Below are 24,546 nucleotides of genomic sequence, written 5' to 3'. Positions count from 1 at the left end.
AATGGCAGATATTTTTCTAGTTTATCATGTATCTTTGATTTTGTTTATAATTCTTTTGCCATTCATTTTTTTTAATGGTCAAATATAGCAGTCTTTACTGCTTCTGTATTTAATCATATTTAGAGGATTTTAGATGAATTTAGATAGAAATTTCTCTACTTCCAGGCACAGAGGAGCATGCTCAGGTTTCCTTCCAGAACTTGTACATTTTGTTTTTTCTTTTTATATTTGTACTTCTGATTAGCTTGAAATTCTTCTTGAAGTGTGGTATGAGGATGAATGGAACTTTTACTGTATGTCTAGCCTAGTTATCCCAACATTACTTACTAAAAAAAGTACATTTTTTCTCCCATTGATTTGATATGCTGACTTCATAGTAAATTTTCGCAAGAATTAGGATCCATTTACAGATTTTCTTACTCTCTTCTCTTGGTCTGAATGTCATAAGACACTGTTTTGATCTTTTATGTTTCCATGTCTGATAGAGCCATTTCACTCCATATACCACTGCTCTTTTTATCAGGACATTCATGGCTGTACGTGCTGATTTGTTTTTCCAGATGAAATGGAATGGCTAATCAACATGCTTATCCCCAGAGAGATAATTCCACTGAGACTGCGTTAATTTATAAAATATTAGTATTTATGTTAAATCTTTCTATGAAGGAATATAGTATATAAACAAACAACACAAAACCACTTAGAGGATATAATGCGAGGACCCCATTATAATACTTGCAAGCTTAGAAATGTTCCAAACCTGTATGAGGAAAGCCATAAAATACTCCTGAAAGCCACAAAAGCAGCTAGAACAAAAGGGACAGTATGCTACATTTTTGCATATGATTCAACATCACATGAACAATCACTGCTTGCACAAACATGACCTCAGTTTTCAGCCCTAGTGGCAAGACTAGACAATTGTAATCCCTTAACTGTCCAGTCATAAACAACTTTGGAATTATCTGAGGAAGGAATATGCATCCTGCTTATTGCCTGAACTTTTCACGTTATTTACACCAAGTGTCAACAGAATGAGTTCAATGCCAGAACATACTGAATGGATATCATTAGCTTGGAAAAAAAAATTGCAGAGTATTCAGAAATGCTAAACTATTAATGATTTTGATGATACAAAGTGTAATTCTGTATGGGAAAACGTAGCAAAACTCTAAATCTAAAAGAGCTAGACTCTAAATGCTAAGAGGTTTGAGAACATCTTAACTCAGGGAGTTTTCAGGGAGTCCCTGAGACCTCTCAGGGGTCTGCAAGGTCAAAACTATTCTGATCACTTTTAACGTACTATTTACCTTATTTCACTACACTGACATGTACACTGATGCTCAAAAGCGATCATGGGTAAAATTGCTGGCACCTTCACATGAATCAAGCAGAACCAAGTTATAGCAGTAGTCACATTTTTCACCCCCACATACTGAGAGTACCAAAACAAACAAAAACCAAAATAAAGGAGAATGGCCAATTTCACTTAAATATTCTTGAAGAAGCAACAGAAATTATTAATTGTATTAAATCTCACCTCTTTGATATGCATCTTCTAAATATTCCATTTGACAAGGGGCAGTTATACATGAAGTACTTTGCTGCATACTGAAGCATGATGGTTGCTTTTAGGAAAAACACATACAATTGAGTTGTGAGTTGAACGAGATACTTTTTCATAGACACTATTTTTACTTGAGAGAATGACAGACAAACAAATGATAGTTATTCTGGTTGGGGCTATTTGGTAGAACATTTCTTAAAAATGAACAAAGTAAGCCTGTCACGTCAAGGAAAAGAACTGACTAGATTTGTTGCCAATGACAAAATTGGAGCTTCCAAGTGAAAATTACAATTTTTGGGAAACGTCTATCTGCCACTATGTGTGTTCTTAATCTCCAAAGACTTTTCTGATAATTTCTGGGTTGATGTTAATAAGCAGCAGGTTTTGACACTACAGAATAAAATGTTTGGAAGATTTGGAAGATCCTCATAACTCGGTTAATGTGTGTTTTCCAAATGACTAATGCATGATGTTAAAATCTCACACATGGTAAAAGACAATTCAGACTGCAAGATAAAAACCAATGAATTGTAATGCGATGGAGTAGGACCAGGTCATTGATTGGTGTAGCAGGTTGAATGTGGTCCCCCAAAAGATAATGTCCATATCTTAATCCCAATAATCCAGACCTTATATGATTAAAGAGTGAATTACGTGTCACAAGATATAATTACATTAAGGTTTTTGAGAGAAGAAGCTTATCCTGGATTACCTGGGAGGGCCCTAAATCCAGTGACAACTATTCTTTTAAGAATTAGGCAAAGGCAGATTTTATAGACAGTAGAGGATAAGGCAGAGATTGGAGTGATGAGGTCACTAATCAAGGAATGGAGGTTAAAGAGACACAGAACAGAGTCTCTCCTAGAGCCTTAGATGGAGTGCAGCCCAGCAGGCACCCTGATTTCAGACTTCTGTCCTCCACAACAGTGAAGAGTAAAATCCTTTATAAGAATTGTAAATCACTCCGTTAGTGGTAATTTCTTGAGTCAGCAATAAAAAGCTAATACAATATAGTTTCGGATTCCACATCACAACCAAACTTTAAGAAACCATCACTTAACTAAATTTCAGAGTAGTATTAGAAAATCTTCACAATTACCTTAAAGAATCTATTAAAATACTCCTCCCTCTTCCAGTTACGTATGTGTGAAAACAGATTTTCTCTTTGTATTTCTACCAAAGCAGTATATGGCAGCAGACCGATGCAGCAGCAGATGTGAGAACACAGCTGTTTCTATCAAGCCAGACATTAAAGCAATTTACACAAATGTCAGACAATGCCACTCCAATAAGGATTTTTTATTTTGGAAAAGTGTAGTTAACTTTCATAACAGTGTTTATGTTAATAAACAGCAGTTTTTATACTGTTAAAGTGAATTAATATGTAAACACTTCTAAATTTTCTCAGTTTTGATTTTTAATACAATAAATGTTGACTATATATAATATATATAAACAGAAGTTCTTAGGGATCTTCGATAATTTTTATGCATGTACAATGGCCTTGAGACCAAAAAGAAAATTATTTTTTAAACTAATCTATTTATCATTTCCTGTTTTATGCATTCATTAAGAATGACATCTGAAAAAGAAATCTACATCTCAATGAATTAAAAAGACTGTGGGGCCAACTGACATCCTTCAAAGTCCAATGACCCCCATTCCTGGGCTCTCAGATGTCTGCCTGTGATCCCTCAACAGATAAAGTCCACTCTTTACTGGGTGTGTCTGCCTTAACAACTAATAGTCCTAGATAATGCCTAATCTCACAATAGATAAGGCTGGCTTGCTTCAGCCCACCTTATCAAAGTCATAAACCCCACCACCCTTCATGGATCCTAAACCTCTTACCTCACCTACAACCAGCCAGAGACTTGTGCTCAAGTCGATCAGGCACCTTGTGACCCTACCTCGTAAAAGACCCCAACAACCAACCCTCCGTACTGACACAGGCACCTCTCGTCTGTGTGGCCCACTGCTGTCTATGGCAGCTAACCTAACAAACGCCTTTCCTATCTTCCTCCATCTCTGGTAAATTCTTTTACCAACCTGCAAGTCACCATGTCACCGACCAGCCACTGTTGTGTCCCACAACAAAGACTTCCTTAATCAAGAAAATACGAGAAAAAGAATTCAGGGTTCAAATGTCTTTAGAAAGAAGCTAAATTTCAGTATATAATTGTGTTTATTAAAGGTCTGGAACTTCTTAATAAAAAGATAAAAATCATTGGACCTTCTAATCAATAAGACAAAAATACAGAACCTGGGGGAAAAAAAGCTGCATTAAAAAGTCAGTCAATCTTTCTTGGCATTTCTTGCACCTTAAAGGATTACACAGACAACAATACTTCTTCAAATTCCTATAAATCTTCCATCTAATTCCCTTATACATGAAATATTTCTACTCCTTCTCTCCAAACTTGCCTGAAAACTCTTTACCAGCCTTAACATACCCTCTGATCTATGACTTTTCTCCTGTCCTCTAGTTTCTGCATCACAAAGGCCCCAGACTTGGTGTGCAACCTGCGACATCTTCAGCAAGTGGAGGGCGAAAGACACTCCATGGTCAAAGCCAGAACCAACATTTGAAGGTGAAGGTGGGCATGAGTTAGAGATTCTCAAAAGATTCATAATTTTGGTCCTATATACATACTTATATTTTCTTCTTCATGGATCAAATATCACTATTTAAATTTATTATTATATTGTGAATGCTGTTTACTGGTTTTCAAATTTTTGACCATATGCAAATAACAGGAAGCATCATTAAAATAACAAGAAATAATGTAATTTGGTAAATATTGACCATGTAGAGGTAATGGTATAGCCGACAGAGTTGATGTGGAAAAGGAGCGAAGAATAAAGAGAAGTGTAGATCCACATATTTCTTCATCCAATGTTTAACAGTGGCACAGTCAATACCATCTAAAGCAGTCTTAGCAACACAAATTCTCCAGCCTAACCCCAGACCAGCTGTTTAAAGTCTAGCTAAACCATTCCATGGTACTGCTGCTCAGAACTCATTCTGTGTGGCCAAGAGGCCTTGAACTGGCAGGAGCCCCTCCCTAAGTAAATGCCCTAAATAACAGAAAGCAGAGCCAGGAATCATCCACCCTTATGATTAGCATCCTCCTCCACCCCCCCACCCCCCACCCCCCCCCCCCCGCCTCCCAGGGCCTATCCCTTGCGCATCCCTTAGATAAGACCCCCCCCCCACAAAGCTTCCCCAAACCCTGCTCCTTTTGGTTTGAATTGACCAATGTGGCCTTAGCCCAAGAATCCCAAAGCATTCCACCCACCACCCCTACAAAAGGCTTGTATCCAGGTCCTGCCTGCACTCTGCCTTGACCTTCCTTGAGGCACACTGTGTACTTCCTCCAAGATTTGTGAGCAATAAACTCTGTTTCAATTCCCTTGTAGTCTTTTGTTGAGCCTCTTTTCACCATCCAGTAGCCCCACAGCCCAGCCCCAGGCTCTACTTAACAATTGTTAATTTAAAAGTCACACTTGCTAAATCACATTCTAGGAGGTGGGGCCTAGGAACTTGAGTGTTAGTTAACAAGCCCTGCTGATGATTTTGATGCATGCTCAAGTTTGAGAGCCACTCATCTTGGTCAGATCAAGATACAGAGATCTAATAATTATTTTAAGTGAAAAAGGTAACCACTAGGGTAACTTTAAAAGAGTTTGTTTATAATATCACATATAAGAAAACGAGGAGTAGAACACATGAGTGAGAAGAGGAAGGCATTTAAATGCATTAATTGCCTTAGCTTTTACTGGAAATCAATAAATGATATCAAAAATTGATAAATTAAGAAATATTGATAAAAGTATATTATTTAGCACTATGTTAAAAATAGTTAACAGTGCTACATCTGAGAAGTGGTGTTAGAGCAGGCAGATAGCTAGATATGAGCAGAGAAAGAGGGACGCAAGCCAAATGGCAGAACTTGGCAGAAAGGAGGGGCACAGGCCAAATGCAGGAAACCATACATCATGTGAAAAGCAGGGATCCCCGGGCAGAGAAAGAAAAGCAGGACCCCCTGGGCTGACCATAAAATCTCTGACCTTTTGGGGTCATGAGAGGCCTGGAGGCCGACAAAAAAATTGGGAAAAGCAGGAATCTCCAGTGTCGAAATGTCACCTTTTGCTCATTATGCTCTCATCTCAATAAAATTAGCCTTGCAGATTAGAAGTACTCATCATGCACTGATGCCATGACACTTTCAATCCAGACTAAATAAGGACAAAAATCCCTCCTCCCTTCAGGAAGGTAGAAATGGGATGATAATCAGGGAATATGCCCCAAGCCCTTCCCTCCCCCATGAATATTCCCCCAGTAATTTTTACACTCTATGTAGCCAACTTGCCAAAGAAACTCAGGGCAGCCGCTCACCTGAGCTTGCCTGCTCTCCCCTTGAGAGTGTCCTATGTAGCCCTTAATAAATCCTCACTTTACTTTCTTAACCTTTGCATCTTGTCTCTGAATTCTTTCTGGGATGGGACAAGAACCTGGACAAAAGCCAGGTGACACCAGCATCTCCAGAGCCAAAGCAAAAATGGTACCAGAACTGAGCAGGCAAAGGAGACTTTATTTAGGCTATTCCAAAAGGAAAGAAAGATCAAAATCCATTCTGCTGAAACAAAAGGTAGGAGGATTTTTAACGGATGGGGTGAGCTAGTGGAAAAGCACTGGAGGACATTAGGGTAGCCCCTAGTAGACTAAAGGAAGTGTGGAGCAAGACTTCCAGTGCCTGTAATAGGCCATCTGGGTTTGCCAGATGGTACCAACAAAGATAGGCTCTGACCTCTCTTACAGGAGACAGAGGTGATCTTTTGTTGTTTATGTTTCAAAGAGATGGTTCCCTGGTCCTTATTAAAGACATTGCCTAGGTTGTAAAAGTGGCAAAAGGCTTGGAGAATATTTACATACATTCCAAAGGGGGGAGAGAAAGACCATACAATTTCTATTTTTCTAAAGTAAATGCTCTAAGAAAAGGGAGATCTTCCCAGTAAGGAAGAAACCTGTCTCAAGTTTAGTCAAGCTGAGGGGAACGCAGAGGCCATCCTGGTCATCAGTAATGATATTTCACATGGTAAAGTGCTGCTTGTGAACGCATGTTAGAAGGATGACATGTTCCCTCATTTTGTCACCTCATTTCCAAAGAGCACTCTAAGAAGAACTCCATTACAGGACTCCACGTGCGGTAATCCTGTGAGACATTCGGGGCATACATGTATTCTTACTCCCCTGTCTTCTGACACCAGGACCACCCCTGCCTATAGCAATCATACTTGACTATAAGCTACATGGGGAAACATTCTTTTCTGACTGATCTTTTTAGCTTTTAGAGGTATTCATACAGCACCCTACAAATGGATTATGTTCAAACAATATTGATAAATGAATATTTCCGCCCTAAAGATACATAGTCAAGAGCATATGGCAGAATCTGAGAACTTGTACAGGGTCAAAATCAGTTCACAAACCAAATCTATGTAATCTCATCTGTATTGCTCTTCAACCCTCTTTATTAGACTAACAGCCACATAAGCCTTTGAGAACACAGACACAAATTCACAAGTCCATTTGACCTTTAGATGATAAAGAGGACTGACAGAGTTCATGCACATGCTCCCTCATGCCAATGTACGAGCAGATGGTTTAAAAAGACTAAAATGATTTGTTTCATTATAAAGTTTATATATGCATTTAGTCAATCACTTAGCAGATTCCTGACCTTTGTGAGGAATGAACTTAACATTTTTCACCATTAATCTTTAAAGCATACCATCACAGAAAATGTCTTATGGATAAGTAGATTATCTACTAGCCTATTCAGGTAAAAACATTAATACATAAGGTTACGTACATATAGAAGATTTAGTAAATTGAACTGATCTTATGTGAATTATTTCAGGCACTACTGTCTTCATCTCAGGATGAAATGGAGTCTACATCTATTTTAAACTTCCCATTACAGTCAGAAAATAGGCCACTTTTGCTCTTTGAAAATCATCTCCCCAGCTTTTAGTCCTAATTTTTTTAGCCACTCAGACCTTAGTCTTGCAGTTCTCTTCCTGATAGTCTCATCTTGAATCATTCCAATATTCATAAGGACCTTAAAACATATTCAGGTTTTCACCAGCCAAAACCAAAACAGAAATGATATACGCACACATAAAATAAAATATCTAAAGAAATCTGTGTTAGGTATCTAGTATCACCCAACAAATTACTGTAAAACTTACTGGCTTAAAACAATAAACATTTGTTATCTCATGGTTTCTATAGGTCAAGAATTCAGTTATGGCTTACCTTGGTGGTTTTGACTTAGGGTCTCTTATAGGTGGCAGTCAGGATGTCAGCCATGTCTGAAGACATCTGAAGGTTTGATTGGACCTGGAGGATCTATTTATAAGAAAGCTCACTAACCTCGTGCTGTGGGGAAGAGTCCTCAGGTTTCTCTTCACAAGCTGCTTCAGTGTCATCATGACATGATGGCTGGTGTCCTCCTGATCATGAAGAGTCTATGAGAGAACATGGCAGAGCAACAACATCTTTATAACCTAGCCTCAGAAGTCACACACCATTATTTTTGTAATATACTATTGGTTCTACAAGTCAGTACCATTCCATGTGAGAGAGAAATATACAAGGGTATGAATAGCAGAAAATGAAGATCACTGGGTACCATCTTGGATGCTAGCTATCGTAATATTTCTTTCACTCCTGCCTAGCTGTCCACTTACTAATCAATACTCTTCTCTGGTTTTGCTGCCAGACTATTCAAATATTTGATCTACATTTTTTCCTTCTCTTTTTAACTGTTCTAATTCCTTCCTTTTCCTTTTACCGTCTACTTCAGTGCATGCCATTCCATAAAAACTATCGCCTGTAAGAGGTCCAGGATCTCTTCCTGCTAAATTGATGGCTTTAGCCTTTTCTCAGACATATTCTTCAACATCTTATGCTTGATGTTAGTAATGACCCACTCATGAGATTCACTCATCCTTTGGCATCTTTCATAACTTACTTAATGGCTTCTCCCGTCCCTCTGATGCTACTTCTCCTCTCCTGTTCTCCACGAGGTTCCTAAGTGAGGACTATTCTTTTAGTTGATCACTCTGGTTTTCTTACCATAGTAATACTGGGCTTATATGCACTTACTGCTTCGGCTCTGTCATCTATTATCCAGCCATTCATTTCCCTCCCTACTCAGTCATAATGTGTCCTTTCCAGCTGCCTTCAGGCATCTAGTCTCTCATCTCTAAGCAAAGCTCATTGTTTCACCCTTCAACACCTCCTGAAATAATTTGTTTTATCCCACCATCCCCACTACCCCTGCCCTTGTCCAAGCTCTCCCTGTATCACAACCAGATTAGCTCAGCAACATTTTAGCTCCTATACATTTGACTCTGACACTGCTCCTGCTTCTACTCTAATCCAACTGTCATGTCTGGATGCTAAATCTCCTTTATAAATCCTTTTATCATTTCCTTTTCCAGCACAGGAAGATGATCATCTACTGCTTTCAAATCTAAATTCCTTAGATTGATTGGCTTTTAAAGCATGAATTGTTTTGCCATTTGGCCACCACATTAATTTCTCATCCTCCTTATTTTTTTCCTTATTTCTCTTTGGTGAGGTTAATCCAGTCACTATCTCCCAAATACACACATGTCCACATTTATCTTAATTCTATTCTTTCCACAAAAATAAACAAAATTACTCATCACCTACCAATTCATCCTACCCATTTTTGTAGGTCTAGCTCAAATTCCACAATCCCCATGAAACCTTCTGTAACTACTATATTTCATACTGAGGTGCTCGTTTTTCAGATTCTAATGCTCAATTAGGCATTCACACCTCTGATTCTTTATGTGTTAGTCTTATTTCCACAGCTAAGTGGCAAGCATCTAAAGACTGCAGTCATATTTTATATTTCCTCTTTATGTCTTTCAAAACATCTAAAATGTCTACAACTAACATGCTGGGTACATAATAGGCCATAAACAAACATGTGTTGGTTAACTAAGTAAAGAAAATAACTAGAAAATTCCCATGCCATTTGGAAGAATGACCACAGGCAAAAGACTCCTACCCAAAATATATTACCTAAAAGTACATTTTCCCCATGTGTCAACAACAACAAAAAATGACTGTCTTCTAGCAGAGCCAAGCTTAGCTCTGTGAGCATGTGTAAAATCCAAAAGACAGAATCGTTAAAGATACAGCTGTTCAAATAAAAGAGCAGATACACAAAATAACTGCTTCATTTAGCAAGTACAGGGGAAATCAGATCACATTCCTAAAGTGATCTGATCATTTCAGCAGTTGGAGAAAAACTGAGAAAAATTAAGGAAAATAATTAAGCAGTAAGTCTATTGTCTTGGATTTATTAAGGGAAAGGAGATTCTTACAAAGCCAAAAAGATAAAAGAAAAACCTACATGATATGTGAGTTACAGAAAAAAATAGTGAAGGTAATTCTATCACTGCAGAAAAATACATTTTTCTAATTCAAGTATATTAAAAATTAATATGATTATTAAAACTAACTATGACATATGTTTGGAAAGAGGACAGATTTGTGTTTCTCCCGAAGTCTCACAGCTGGTTGTGCCCTCCTTTGGAAGCAGTATTATGTCTTGGAAACAGCATGAGTTTGCACAGCCAGAGGGACCTGCATTACTAGTTGAGACCTTAGGCAACCAACCTCATGGGGCTGTTGAGAGAATTAAATGAGATTACACATCTGAAAGAACCAGCATGGTGCCCAACACATGCTGGTCAATACCTGTTAGTTTCTTTCCATTCTGCTTAGCAGAGATAAAGAGAGTAGGAGGCAGAGTAACACTAGGGTAGGAGGGAGGAATCAGCTTGGCTGCTAGTGAGATGATGGGACAGGGACAGCCCACTGTCTTCCAGTTTTCTTTTCCCTACTTCATTTTGGCAGTAGATCCCCCTGAGTTTTAACAAGCACACAGGGGCCAGATAGTTATATTTCTTTTGCCTTCACAGGGTTTTTAATTGTTTGATTTGCGGTGCCTTTGGGTAAATTAGACACTACTTTTCTATCATTCACTACTCACTACAGCCCTAACCCAGCCTGATTCCAACACCCATGACTCCTTCCTGACACTCCTTCTGTATATGGCCTGGACCAGATGATCCCCAAGGAATCTTCCAGTATTTGGTAGTCCTAGGGAAACACATGGAATCATGTTTATTTCTGATAACCAATATTATAATTACTTGGTAGTTTTTTCTTTTCAAAATTTAAGAGGAAATTTGAAAGAATTTTAAGTTTTCAAATTCTCAGATCTCTTCTGCATGCTAAAGCATTCATATTTTTATTTAGGAGCGGTATGGTACATTAGTTTTCTGTGGCTGTTGTAACAAGTCATCATAAACCTGGTAGCTAAAATAACAGAAATTTGGGCTTCCAGAGCTGTAAAAGAATAAAGTCTAAAATCAAGATGTCTGCAGGGCTGCACTCCCTGTAAAGGCTCTAGGGAGAATCATTCCTTGCCTCTTCCAGCTTCAGGTGACTTCAAGTCTTATTTGATTTGCAGCTGCATCACCCAAATCTGCTTCCCTCTTCATATGGCCTTCTCCTCTGCATGTCTTCTTTGCTGTCTATAAAATCTGCCTCTAACTAACTCTTTTAAGGATACTTGTCAATGGATGTAGGGCCCAGGATGACCTCATCCCAAGATCCTTTAGTTGCATGTGCAAAGACTACTTCCAAATAAGACCACATTCACAGGTTCTAGGGATTTAGGACTTGAGTGTATGTTTTGGGATCCATCAACGAACCTACTCCAGAAGGCTACCTAAACCATCACTCACTTATAAAACTTAGTAATACAGATATCTCGCACTCTGAAAAGGAGACAAATATCATATTTTCCAACTCTTTACAAAACAATAGTATTTCAATGAAAAATGTGTTGCAACATGTTTTAATATACCTTTTGAAACTACAGGTTTAAATAGCAATCTTTTCAATCAATATCTTCTATATTAACATGTAATTTTCATTAGTGTTAACCGTGACCTAATTTGGGAATTCACTACCTCTTAAATAGATCACAATTGTTGAAAAAAATCTTGCAAATAATTTTTTCCTGTTTATTTAAACAAGTAATACACATACAACAATCTTAAAATTCAACACAAAAGAATTACTCCTCTTTAATACTCCTTGCCTAATTCCTCTCTTCTTGAACAAATAACAGTTTAAATTCCTTTCAGAATATTTTATGCATATGTAAAGGATAGTTACTTTCCTCTTTCGTTTATCATAAATGGGATCATGTTATACACTGTGCTCAGTGAATTGCATTTTCCTTGTATTAACATCCTGAAGATACCTCTCTTTGTAACATAGAGATCTATACCATTATTTTGGTAACCACACAGTATTTGACAGAAGGAATATAGCATAATTTATTGATGGACATTTAAGTTGCTTCCAAATTTCTGATATCACAAGAAGCTTGCATATTTCTTTAAGAATGTACAAAGATTTCTGTAGGCTCGATTTTTAGAGGTAAAATTGTCTGGCCAAAGATTATGCACATTTCCCTTTTGACCGAGCCTGCTCATTTGTTCTCCAAAAGATCTTCTACGAACTGGCTAATTAATGCTGAAAGATAATTCTTACCTGGTCAATCACAGCTATATGTATATACATACATATATATTAAATGTATAAAACCCACCCACCACTAAGTACCAGGCACTCAAAAAAGGGAAGAGTCCCTCAGGGATATAATCAACAAAAAATAATAGAAAAAAGTAGCATTTGTTATGCTTTCTGACCCAGTACCATTGTCCCAAGGCAGAACAGACCTCCAGACAAGAAATTCTCCCTCAGAATGGAATTGACTCCACAGTACCTAACTGATGCGTCCTAAATCACGATAGGAGTTCAGTTCAACAGTGGCCTCAGAACTCATTGTTCCTTTTCTCCAAAGTTCTAGCAAGAGAAAACTTGCTAAAAGCTACATGCAACTTGAATTCCAAGGTGATCCGATTTAAATAAGTACAGCACCACAAATTATATACTTAGATGCTTTTCAGCTAAACTAGGAAAGGGAGGATATCTTTTCATCAGGCTCAAGGTTGAATTGGAGTGACAGTAGCATAAAAAATCTTATCGAGGTGATGCAATAGCTGTCACTCCTGACTTCAGCTTCACATAATTATAAGACAGTAACAAAAATAATCCCAAAGCATTTGAACAATTATATACTCTCAAAACAGGCTGACAACTAAGGATGCACATATTTTGAAAGTAGTAGATCTACAGCTCTTTAAAATTGCAGCAGGAAACTGTGTTTCTCAGTTAGGAGAGTACATAAAATTATTCATCAATCCGTTACAGAACATTTACAGACTCAGAATTTATCGTATTCCATTGAGTAGAGAACTTTCTTCTATTAGGCTTTTCCTTATTCAAGGACTCAAATATCCATCATCAAGTCACATCCAGTACACTTTCACTTTCTACCTCCCAACCACACCCCCTCTACACACACACATAACATCACACATTTGGCAAAATAAGGCGCCAAATAATAAAAACGTGACAGGCTGCATTGCAAGGAATTGCTGACAAAAATCTAAGACACATAAAATGTTTGTTGTAAATAAATGCCACAACAACCTAAGAAAGCAGAAATGTTAACAATGCAGACTTATGAATCGGCTGCACTAAAGATTAGAACACACTGGGGATTAGAGACACAGCTCAGGATGGTTGCACTTAGGTAGCGACATATGTCAGGACACAAGGTATTTGTTCTGGGGGATGATTCTATTCTGCCAACAAATAAATAAAGCAAATGATTATTTTTGTGATCTTTACGGGTTATTCTTGGAATACTCTTTTCAACATTTGGAAATCAACATCGTTTGATTGTTCTGTGATTTCTTTTTAACCAACAATCCGATACTTTCCTTGGCAGGTTTTTATGGAAGGTTTTCACTTTTTATTGAGATGTAATTAACATTCAATATAATACATGTACTTTAAATGTTCAGTTTGATGAGCTCTGACAATTCTATATAGCCATGCAACCACCATTCAAAGTATCTATAGAACAAATGTTCCCTTGCACTCCTTTCCAGTCAATTCTCTCCCTAGTCCTACATCTAATATGAGATTTCTATCACCACAGGTTACTTTTGTCTATGTTTGGATATCACATTTATGAAATCCTGCAGTATGGACTCTTCTATGTATAGCTTCTTTTGCTTAATATAATGCTGATATGTATCCACATTGTTCTGTATATCAGAAGTCTTCTTTTTATTACCAAGTAGTATTCAATTGTATGGCTACACTACATCTTGTCTATCAGTTCTCATGTTGTTAGACATTTGGGTTGATCCTAGTATAAGGCTATTAGAAATATGGCTGCTATGAACATTCTTCTACAAGTCATGGTAGATATCTCTGAGTAGTGTTCCTGGGTCATAAAGGAGATGTATGTTTAAATTTTTAAGAAACTGCCAAACAGTTTTTCTAAGTAGTTTTACTACTTACACTCCCATCACCTTTGTATGAGAGGTTCTATCACTCCATATCCTCACCAAAATTTGATATTTTCTGTCTTTATTCTAGCAATTCTAAGGCAATATTTAGTAGCATCTCCCTATTGTTTCAGTTTGCACAGGCTGATAATGAATGACACGAACACTTTCTTAACATATTTTTGTGAAGTACCTGTTCAAATCTATTGCACATACTTCCATTTGGTTATTTGTGTTTTTATAGTTGATTGGTAGGAATTCTTTACATATTCTGTATACAAATCCTTTTTGAGACAGTCTAAATTTTTCTCGTTCATGGTGTATTGACTGATTTTTAATGGAGCCTTTTGATAGGCAATATTTAAAAATTCTACCCAAGTCCAATAATCAATTTGTTCTATGGTTTATGTGCTCTGTGTCCTACACCTGAAATTTTTGCCTAACCAGAGGTCATAAAGGTATTTTTCCATTTTCTCCTAGAATTTTTTCAATCTGATTTTATGTTTAGTTCTATGACCCATCAGAATTAATTTTTGCATATGCAATGAGATCAGCATCAAAATATATATTCCTTCATACTGACACCAAGTTGTTCCTGGCAATATTTGTTGAAGACTTTCCCCCAAAAAACGCTTTGGCACTTTTTGTTAAAAAATCAGTGACTGAATATGTATGGGTCTGTCGCTAGACTCTTCTGTTCCATTATTCTATTTGTCTATGCTTAGGCCAGTACCACACTGCCCTGATTACTGTATGTTTATAATAAATTTTGAAACCAGGTAAAGTCCTCCAACTTTGTTCTTTTTCAAAACGGCTTTAGTTGTCCTATTTTATTTGCATTTCTATGTGTAATTTAGAACCGTCCTGTCTACTTCTTTAGAATAGCCTATTGGCATTTTGATAAAGATTGCACTGAACGGATGTATCAGTTTAGAAGGTATAGGCATCTCAGCAATATTTTACTTTCCAATCTAGAAACCAGCTATGTCTCTCCATTTTTTAGGTCTTATTTAATTTCTCTCAGTAATATTTTGTAGTTTTTAGTACAGAGATCTTATATCTTTCATTAGATTGTTCTTTTTCTTATCTGATTTTTTATGCTATTGTACATTTTAAAAATGTTATTTTCCAATTGATGCTAAGTGGAGTCTTGCTCTATGGTGGGCATCCCTTGTAGTTCTAATCGATTACAAGAGCCTGTACACAGCTGTGAAACTTGTGTTAGTAGTTTTCCCCTCTCCTCTCTGTGATAGACGTCTCCTCCAGTGATGAGAACAGTTTACTCAGTGTTTTCTATCTGCTAGGACCTAGATTTATAAATATCAACTCGTTCAATCCTCAGAACAACCCCATCAAGTAGGCATGATTACCATTATCGCCATTTTACAGATGAGTAAACTGAATACGAAGTGCTTACCACTTGCCTAATGAAACACAGCTGTTAGATGGTGGAATTGACATTTGAACGCAAGGAATTTGGATTTCCAGCCTACATTCTTACCTAGTTCTTCCTAACACCTCTTGGACAAATTTTAGCAATTCTAACTTTATCCCAATTTTCCAAATATAATAGCCATTTGGGTTTTTCATTTTTAAATGTTTGTTTCTTCTGAGTTGCACCATATTTGCATTTTAATCTGAATCTCTTCTCTTCACTTAACATTTTGATATAATGATACAATTTATTAAGTGCTCACATAAGACATACTGTAAGTAGTTCAGCATATATTGTTTGCAAACCTGACAAAAATTCTGAGAGATGGCATTATCACTCTTCTGCTTTGAGGGGAACTGAGGTTTAAGAAAGCAATTTTCTTAAATTTACCTAAAAACTAGTGAAGAATTAAAACTGCAACTTGACCTTTCTTATATTCAAAGCCCATAATGCAACCTTTTATGAGTGATTATCCAAGTCTTCTCCTAGAGATGCCTTTACAGTCCCTTTGCTCACCAGTCCTCAGGTACTCTAACTGGTTATCTGTCTAAACACCACTCCTCTGTAGGACATCATTATTTCTTGCTTCCTTAAAGATATTCTAAAGCCATTTGTTTGAAGTTAAATACTCCGTTAATTAACCAGGGTGTCTTTTTCTGGCTGTTATAAAAACTGAAATTTAGATAAAGAACATCCTAAGGAAATAATTGTCAGTGGGAAAGAGTGAAAGCAGTCAAGCAAGCAGTCTTTCAGATGCAGGGAGTTGAGGAAAGCCTGGGCTATCCTTCGGGCTGGGCCTCATTCTCAGCTCCTGGAGCTGAGGGAAGTCATGCAGCACATCTCTTGGCTGAGACGTAGAAGGGTCGAAGTTGCTTATGACCCTATATCACCACCACTACCATTTCTTTCCAAACAACTCTCCTCCAACTAACTTTATTTACTTCAAATTACCTCTGTGTCTATTTCAACTTAGATTCAACAGGAAAAAAAAAGGCGTTCAAGAAGGCCCCATTAATTATCAGAGAAATTCAAATCAAAACTACAATGAAAAATCACCTCACTCCAGTCAGAACGGCCATCTTTAAAAAGTCCACAAATGATAAATGCTCGAGAGGGTGTGGAGGAAAGGGAACCCTCCTACACTGCTGGTGGGAATGTAATTTGGCACAGCCACTATGGCGAACAGTATGAAGATTCCTTAAAAAACTAAAAATAGAGTTACCGTATGATCCAGCAATTCCACTCCTGGGTATATATCCAGAGGGAACTTTCATTCAAAAGGATATGTGCACCCCAATGTTCATAGCAGCACTATATACAATAGCCAAGACATGGAAGCAACCTAAATGTCCATCCACAGATGAATGGATAAGGAAAATGTGCTATGTATATACAATGGAATACTATTCACAGCCATAAAAAAGAGTAAAATAATGCCATTTGCAGCAACATGGATGAACCTAGAGATCATCATTTTAAGTGAAGTAAGCCAGAAAGATAAAGAAAAATATCGTATCACTTATATGTGGAATCTAAAAAATGATAGAAATGAACTTATTTACAAAACATAAACAGACTCAGACATAGAAAACAAATCTATGGTTACCAAAGGGGAAAGCAGGGAGGGATAAATTAAGAGTTTTGAATTAGTAGATAGAAACTACTATATATAAAATAGATCAATGACAAGGTCCTACTGTATAGCACAGGAACTTTATTCAATAGCTTATAATAATCTATAATGAAAAATAGTATGAAAAAATATATGTATAACTGAATCATTATGCTGTACTCAAGAAATTAACACAGCATGTAAATCAACTATACTGCAATTAAAAAGATTAAAAAAAAAAAGCAAAAGGTTAAAAAAAAAATGGCTGCCCCAAACTCTTCAAGGCTGACTCAGACTCATCCTACCACCTACCACCGTAACTGCCTAGAAAATGTATCCAATTCTGGCCTTATAAATAAAAAACCTGACATATAGCTCCCATAGTTATTTCTTAAATCATTTTAATGAAAGAAGAAAAATTCCGTAACAAGAGCTTGTAATCAGAGGAACTGTCACTTGATCTGCTAATACTTAAATTATGGTAGGCCCTATGAAAAAATCTGTAATCCATGATTTGGGGCCTATTTCTGAAATGTAATAGCACTTAAGATTCAAAAAGACTGAACACTTATCTTCATTCTCAGTACAGAAACTCTTCAGAGAAAAAAATTGTGCTACTCCCTTAGGACTGAATCTCATTTCAGACCCATGTTCCTTACTATAGACTGTGTGTAATTATTTAAGTGTCAGGAAATCCTGCAAATGTGTTTGATAAAGTAATTGAAATTACTTCATGTAATTTATTTTACTTTCAGTGATAGAAATGTGTGCACATAAATGTCACTGCACTGTCAATGCATTTAATGGCTTGTGGGCATATCCTTTGAGGGTTCCTAGTTTGTGGGGATTTTACCTTCTAAATATAAAGTTTCTCTCTTCGAGCACATGTGTGGAGTAAGGCACTGATTAATAACATACACTATTAAAAAGTCCCCCATTTAATCCTGTGACCGCAGAGATGAGGCCAGGACTTTACTGAGACCAAATTCCTGCTCTAGCGTGATTTCTGGGACACTTTCACAAATTATACAAGTCGTTCTTTAAAATCAAGACGGCAGCAGCAAATAGTGCACTTTTTGGAAGTGATTTTTGCTTGCCTGGTGCAGATGCTACTATGACTTGGGGTCAGTAAGCACTTGAATACAGCAAAACCAATGCAGCAAAAAACTAGCCAATATCTCACCAAAGTAATTTTTACGAAGGGTCCTACACCTTAGGATCTCACTATGTGTTTGCACAGAAACCTACCCTTCTGGCTTCTTTCTAAGCACAGCAGCATAGAGAGCCTTTGGCTGACCTGATAGTAAGTTGATTTTGCCTTTGTCACTTGTAAAGCATAAAGCATCCTTGTTATTTAATAAAGAATATGCTTTCAAATGAGTACTTTAAATGTAGTCCGATAAAATACCAAGAGTGAAGACTAAATCCTTGCCTATATACTTATAATAAAATTTTCAGTTTGAAATGGAATACAGTAATCTATCGTTGATCTAGGCAAATAGTTTGTTAAATTGATTAGACAACAGTGGTGATAGAATATTCCAGCAGAATTAAAAAAAAGAAAGATGTGGCCTCTTCCTATGGTGTAATCCCAAAAGAAGTATTGTTGTTCATTGCAAAACTACTGACTTAAAAAAATCGATTATTTTTACTTACTTTATGATGTGTTTAGATGTGGAGACAAATGAATCAAGTACCTAATTTAATGTAGAGTTATTGAATTCTTTTGGTTACTTATTTTCATCTATGAGTTGACTTTTGTTTTACTTATCAAAGGGTACTTTCTCAGCAGATTAATACCTAAACCTCTAGAGAAAAAAAATTTGTAAGTGAAAGAAATATATGCTCATGTATTAAAACATGCATTTTGTGAAAACTATAAAAGCCAAATGACTTACAGGTAACAGGAAATCATGCTGAATTTTACTACTTCAATTTTAAGCAAAACTCACAGTGCACAGTAACACAGAAGTATATTTATCATAATAAAAGTTCCCTTAAATGTCATGGTTGATTACATGTATTAGCACCTCTCATTTTTCCTTGGTAACCTACTTTTACTTCTAAAATACAGACATACGAGTAAATTAATAGAGCTGCTATTTTCCGTTCGGATTGTAGAAGTTCAACCTTCAAAACAATGCAATCATCAAGTAAAGTAAATGAAGATGAAATTCCTAGTTTGGGAGTGACTCTCAGAAGTACCACCTAGAAGGCCCCTGGCTTGAGCCAAAGTATTCTTTATCTGCTCTTATCCTCTTATCCCAGTACGTCCCAAGATGAGGCCCTGCAGGCCCAAGGCTCTGGGTACTTGGCACCATGGAATTAGCTACCTTAGCAGCCTTAGCATGTTTCCAGGACATACACAGTCCTGTTACCTTCTACATCCTCCAGAGGGTAAGCTAAGCCACCACTGCAAAGCTGGAAAATGGCCAGAAAGATGTGTGTACAAGAAGGCAGCTGTAGATGAAGCTTGCCTATGGGGACTGGAGCGCGTACATGTGAACACAAGGCACCAAGCATCTGTACCTTGTGATGAAGGATTGAACTTGGTGGGATGAGTAAGAAGCCATAGGCCACATGTCTGACTCTCCACAGGAAGCTCCAAGTATTCCAAGAATTTCAAGTTCCAACTGATTTTACAATTTATTATAAAGGCATATTGAATAAGGTAAGAGGATAGCACTTTTTTTTTTTATAATTTTGTTAGCTTGATTTACAATTTTTAAAACCTTTAGATACATGGTATGTGAATCTCTATTTTCAGTGTACCTCCAGCCCAGCAAAAGTTAAGACCAGGGCCAAGTTTAATAAAGACCCCACTACCCCTTAGTAGTTATCTACCACTCTTTCACTTCACTGTAGCATGAGTTGATCATGCACTCTAAAAGAATGAACAGAATCAACTGCTTGTACATAATACATCATAGGAGCTACAATATGCATGCCAAGGGTAAACACACTGCACAAGTGTATTACCAGATAAAGCACAGCAAAGGACATAGATGTGTTATTTATGACATGAAATGCAATGATTAATATCTCCAAAGCTACCCTGCTTCCTACCTGTGGACAGGTAAAAAATGACTATTTTTTTTAAAACATATGAAATGTGACTTCACAAGCTTTATTAAATAAATTTAACACTTCAACAGAAGCCATGAAAAAACAACCCAGCAGACTGAAAAATCTAAATTGAGTTCTCAGTTTCAAAATACATATTTCTTTACAATCACACTTTTTCTTCTTTCTTATTAAAAAAGGTTAAAGTCAAAGATACATAGGAAAAAAACACAAGGCTATGACTTCAGAAAGTAGGTGCAGTGAAAGACAGAGACTAACATTTAAAGTCTTTGCCACTATGTAATTCTCTTCAAAATGCTTGAGTGAATTCTTCATGGCAAAGTGGATCAAATGCACTATAGTGGACAGAGGACTATGTGGGACAGAGGACCAAGGAGAACAGTGGACTACAATGGACTGGTAACAGAGCCAGAGACTACTTGTATAGTGCATGGTAGGTATCGAGGACTTGACTTTTAATTTTTAAACATATCTGCACCAGATTTTAGATCTATAGGAAACTTCCTTTAATTCTGAAGGCTGAGAAAATGAATGTTCATGAAAATGAAATGTTATTTTTAGCAGGTGCCCAAAGTCTTATACCCAAATGATCCACTAAAAATAAAAATGGTACTTTAAAAATAGAATATTTGATGATTTAAAAAAAATCATTATGGATTGTGCTGAGCCTAAGTTTTATCATGATAAAGAATAATTTGGTTACCAACAACAAAAAATTGCAGCATTCTGTGCATATTCTCTCCTCTTTTTAAAAGCATTACAAAAATCAAGGATAATTTAATTTCAGTCCTCCTATAATATCAACAATCTACTTATTCATTTGATCATTATTCATGCTTATTTAACAAATATTGAACAGGACATGTTTATTTAACAAATATGTGCCAGGAGCTCTTGTAGGCACTTCATAAACTCGATCAAAATCGTAACAATCCTCTGAGGTGAGTACTATGATTATCTCTATTTTACAGGTAAGGAAACAGAGTAAGAGAGATTAACTGACTTGGCCAAGGTCACACAGCTTTAAGTGCAGAGCTGGAATTCAAACTAAGGCCAACTGCTCCAGAGTCTGAATTCTTTAACCACTATGCTATACTGATCATTTTTTGCAATACTCAGAACCTTATTAATGCAAGTGAAAGAAACAAGCCTAACTAAGTCAAACAAAACTTATCAACAACTTAAAAAGAAAAAAGCAGTAGGGGCTATATTGGTAAGTGTAACCATGAAGTCCATGGGTTATTGGGTGGATCTGATCCAGGTTTCAAACAATGCCACTGGAACAACCACTCTGTTTTCTTCTCCCAATGAGTGGCAAGAATGGCCCCCCAACACTCTGTAATTAATGGATTTTTATACTTGCAATCTCAGGCAAGAAGTGTCCCCCCTCTCCATCTCTAATTCCAAAAATGTCCTAGGGAGAGCTTTGGCTTGGATAGTGCATCCATCTCTGAATGCATCACTGTAGCTGGAAAGGAGGGCAGAGTACAGTGCTCTGGTTGCCTAGACCTGAGGCGTGGATCCCAGCTGTGGCTGCCGGCAGTCAATGACCTCAACCTGAATCTTATGGAGTTTCTTCCATGAAAGAGATGATGTTACCCCAAGAACAGAAAAGGATGCTGGGCAGAAAGAAACTCTGCATGACATGAATGAAGGCTTCTTTGATTATAAAGATTTCAGCAGATGTACAATACAAGCTATTTTCTATTATTAAAATAGTCCTTATTAAAAATCTTATATAATACAACAGAATATATAACTACAAATATTTTCTAAACATTTCAATAGTTTCAACTATATTTTAGACAAAACCTATACATTTACATTCTTAAATTTCACAATGATCATATAACTACAATGAGCAGAAATTTCATTTGCTACTGCTACCATCAGATCCTGTTAGTACAGAATCTACTGTCTGAAATTTCCAAAATCAGAGGCTGTAATACTCATTAATGAAAATTGCAGTGGCTTGGCTTTGAATTTGTGAAGATCTATATTTTTTAAAATATTTGATAACATAAGGACAGAACATTAACATGTAGAATTTTACTGGTATGTCCATAGAGATGCTTTTCAGAAAAATAAACTTAAAGGCATACTTCAAAATAAATGAAAATCATGATCAATATATGTAAAATCATTACTAAAGTCCATCTCCCTAAGAAAAATTATCTTTAGTTAACTTGAACTCTTCCCTGTAATATATGTAGTTATCTATATTAAATTACAGAAGACACAAGACTCTAAAGTAAGAGAGAGGGAGTAGAGGAAGGAAGAAAAAATAATTTCCAGTTGTAACCAGAAAAGAATAAAAGTTCTACTGAAAGGCATTTTGTATAGTAGTCATCTCAGATTCCTTTAAATGCAACCATTAATTGGAAACACAGTATCTACTGGAGTCAAATGATGTCTCCAATTCCAAGAAATACAATAGTATAGGAAAAAGTTTTAAAATTTTAATAAGAGTAGTTTAGCTTACATTAGAAAGAAATCGTTGAAAAAATAATCCTTGACACTGAAAAGGAAGAACTTTCGGAAGGAAGAACATTTTGGTGTACATACATTTCTCACTAGCAAAACAAAATTCCTTTCTGACTCACTATATAATTTGTTCCGATCTAAGTTGAGCCTTTTGAGTTCTTTCAGCAGCTTCAACGTTAACTAGGCCACTGAAATTGTGTTACATTAAGATATACTTTTTTGCTAACACAGACATTATTACTTAATCTTTGATAAGATAATGCATCACTTCTCTTAACTCCAGATTAATTTTCTTTCCTAAAGCAATTTTGAAATACATAACTGTAATTGCCTTCTGCATATAGAACTTTTGAAATCTTAGTACACTTTTTAAAGCATAAATGTACTTCCCTTTCCACACATAATTCATAAATGGCAGAAAGTATTTTACTCAGACATCAAAAATACCACCTCAGATGAAACCCAAAAATGTCAAGCAAATACTACTTTCATTTCCCATAGGATTTTCTTTCCAAAAAAATAGTTTCAGTATTGCATAGGTATTTTCAGCACCCTCTCCCAAGACGTGAGGAAGCCAAATACCATAGGGGGTTAAATAGTGACACAGAATAAAAATCAAAAAGGCAAAGAATATCCCTACTTTATTGATGAATTCTATTCTTGAGTCTCTATTCTATTCTCATAACTGGTCTAGCTGTACATCATCGAGGAATGTACAAAGAAACCAAGTAAGGGATTAAGAAGCAGAAAACCACTGTTGACTACATCATTTGTTAGGGGTTTTGTAAGCACGAAGAGATTAAAATACCGAGACCTATGTTTCAAGAGAAGTATTTGGCAGTTATTCTCAGGATGTAGATAACTGGGCAGAGACTAGACAATGAAAGCACCTGGGAAGGAAAGGGGACTGGAACTCACATTTATGGAGACAGGTGGTAAGCACTGTGCTCTATGTTTTCCTTATAGGACATCATTTCCCTCAACAGTGGTTATTCAGTGGGTTGGGGGTCATGATATATTTGAAAGTAGAAAGAGAAAGTCACCAGCTTGGGTGACTCTCTGCAAGAAATCTAGAGGAATTAAGTATTAAGCAGAGAAGAAAAAACTGAGACTAATTAGTGTATGAAGTGGATGAAGGAGAAAGGGCTGAATAAAATGGTGTATAGATAGCAACAAAATTCCTACTGAGGGTGTCTTCTGAAAAAAACAATGCACTAGAAACCAAGCCGGAAACCAACTGTGATAACCAAAGAGACGCAAGAACACTAATAACAAGAGATGGTACCGAACAACAATACAGGAATGCTGGCAAGATGTAATCCTGACTGAATAAAATATGGGCTGATACACAACTCCTTAAAACAACAAAAATCAGAGCAGTGCTGCAAGAAGTTAACAGAAATAGTTTTGTCAGGCTGCTTTAATCTGAAGCAGTAAAGGCTGGAGAAATCATGCTGCCACAGGCAAGACAAGAGCCCCTCTCAGAGCACTCTAAGGCCATTAAGGAGGATTTACAGTGAAGGCATTTGACCACATCCCCAGAGGGATGAAGGATGTAGCATACCCTCAACTGAGTAAGCTGAAAAATCAAATAAAAGGTTCATACAGAGCCAAACTCTGGAATCGACGACAAATATGACGTGTAAAGTACAGATGCTAACGTATGTTTTAAACAAAGAAGCTATATTAAAGGCCGCAAAAGGAAACTAAAAACTGCTTTGCTCTCTCGAAGAAATTAAATAAAACAGACTCAATCAGTGATAAGTAAATATACTTCTTAGAAAGGAATATGACAGGGTTAAACTAAAAAAA

At 36.6% G+C, this 24,546-nt stretch overlaps 1 long non-coding RNA gene across 2 annotated transcripts in view; it reads right to left on the bottom strand.

Annotated features, from left to right (window-relative positions):
* Window positions 1–24,546, bottom strand: part of LOC141578177 (uncharacterized) — a 441,124-nt gene that overhangs the window by 190,375 nt on the left and 226,203 nt on the right. For both annotated transcript variants that reach the window (XR_012508243.1, XR_012508244.1), the window contains one exon: window positions 8,007–8,101. This is a non-coding gene — a long non-coding RNA (uncharacterized LOC141578177). The remainder of the gene's footprint in view (window positions 1–8,006; window positions 8,102–24,546) is intronic.

The sequence above is a fragment of the Camelus bactrianus genome, chromosome 7, assembly GCF_048773025.1.
Source record: "Camelus bactrianus isolate YW-2024 breed Bactrian camel chromosome 7, ASM4877302v1, whole genome shotgun sequence".
In the NCBI taxonomy this organism is placed as follows: Eukaryota; Metazoa; Chordata; class Mammalia; order Artiodactyla; family Camelidae; genus Camelus; species Camelus bactrianus.
The sequence above is the reverse complement of the archived record's forward strand: the minus strand, read 5'-3'. Positions and strand labels throughout refer to the sequence as shown.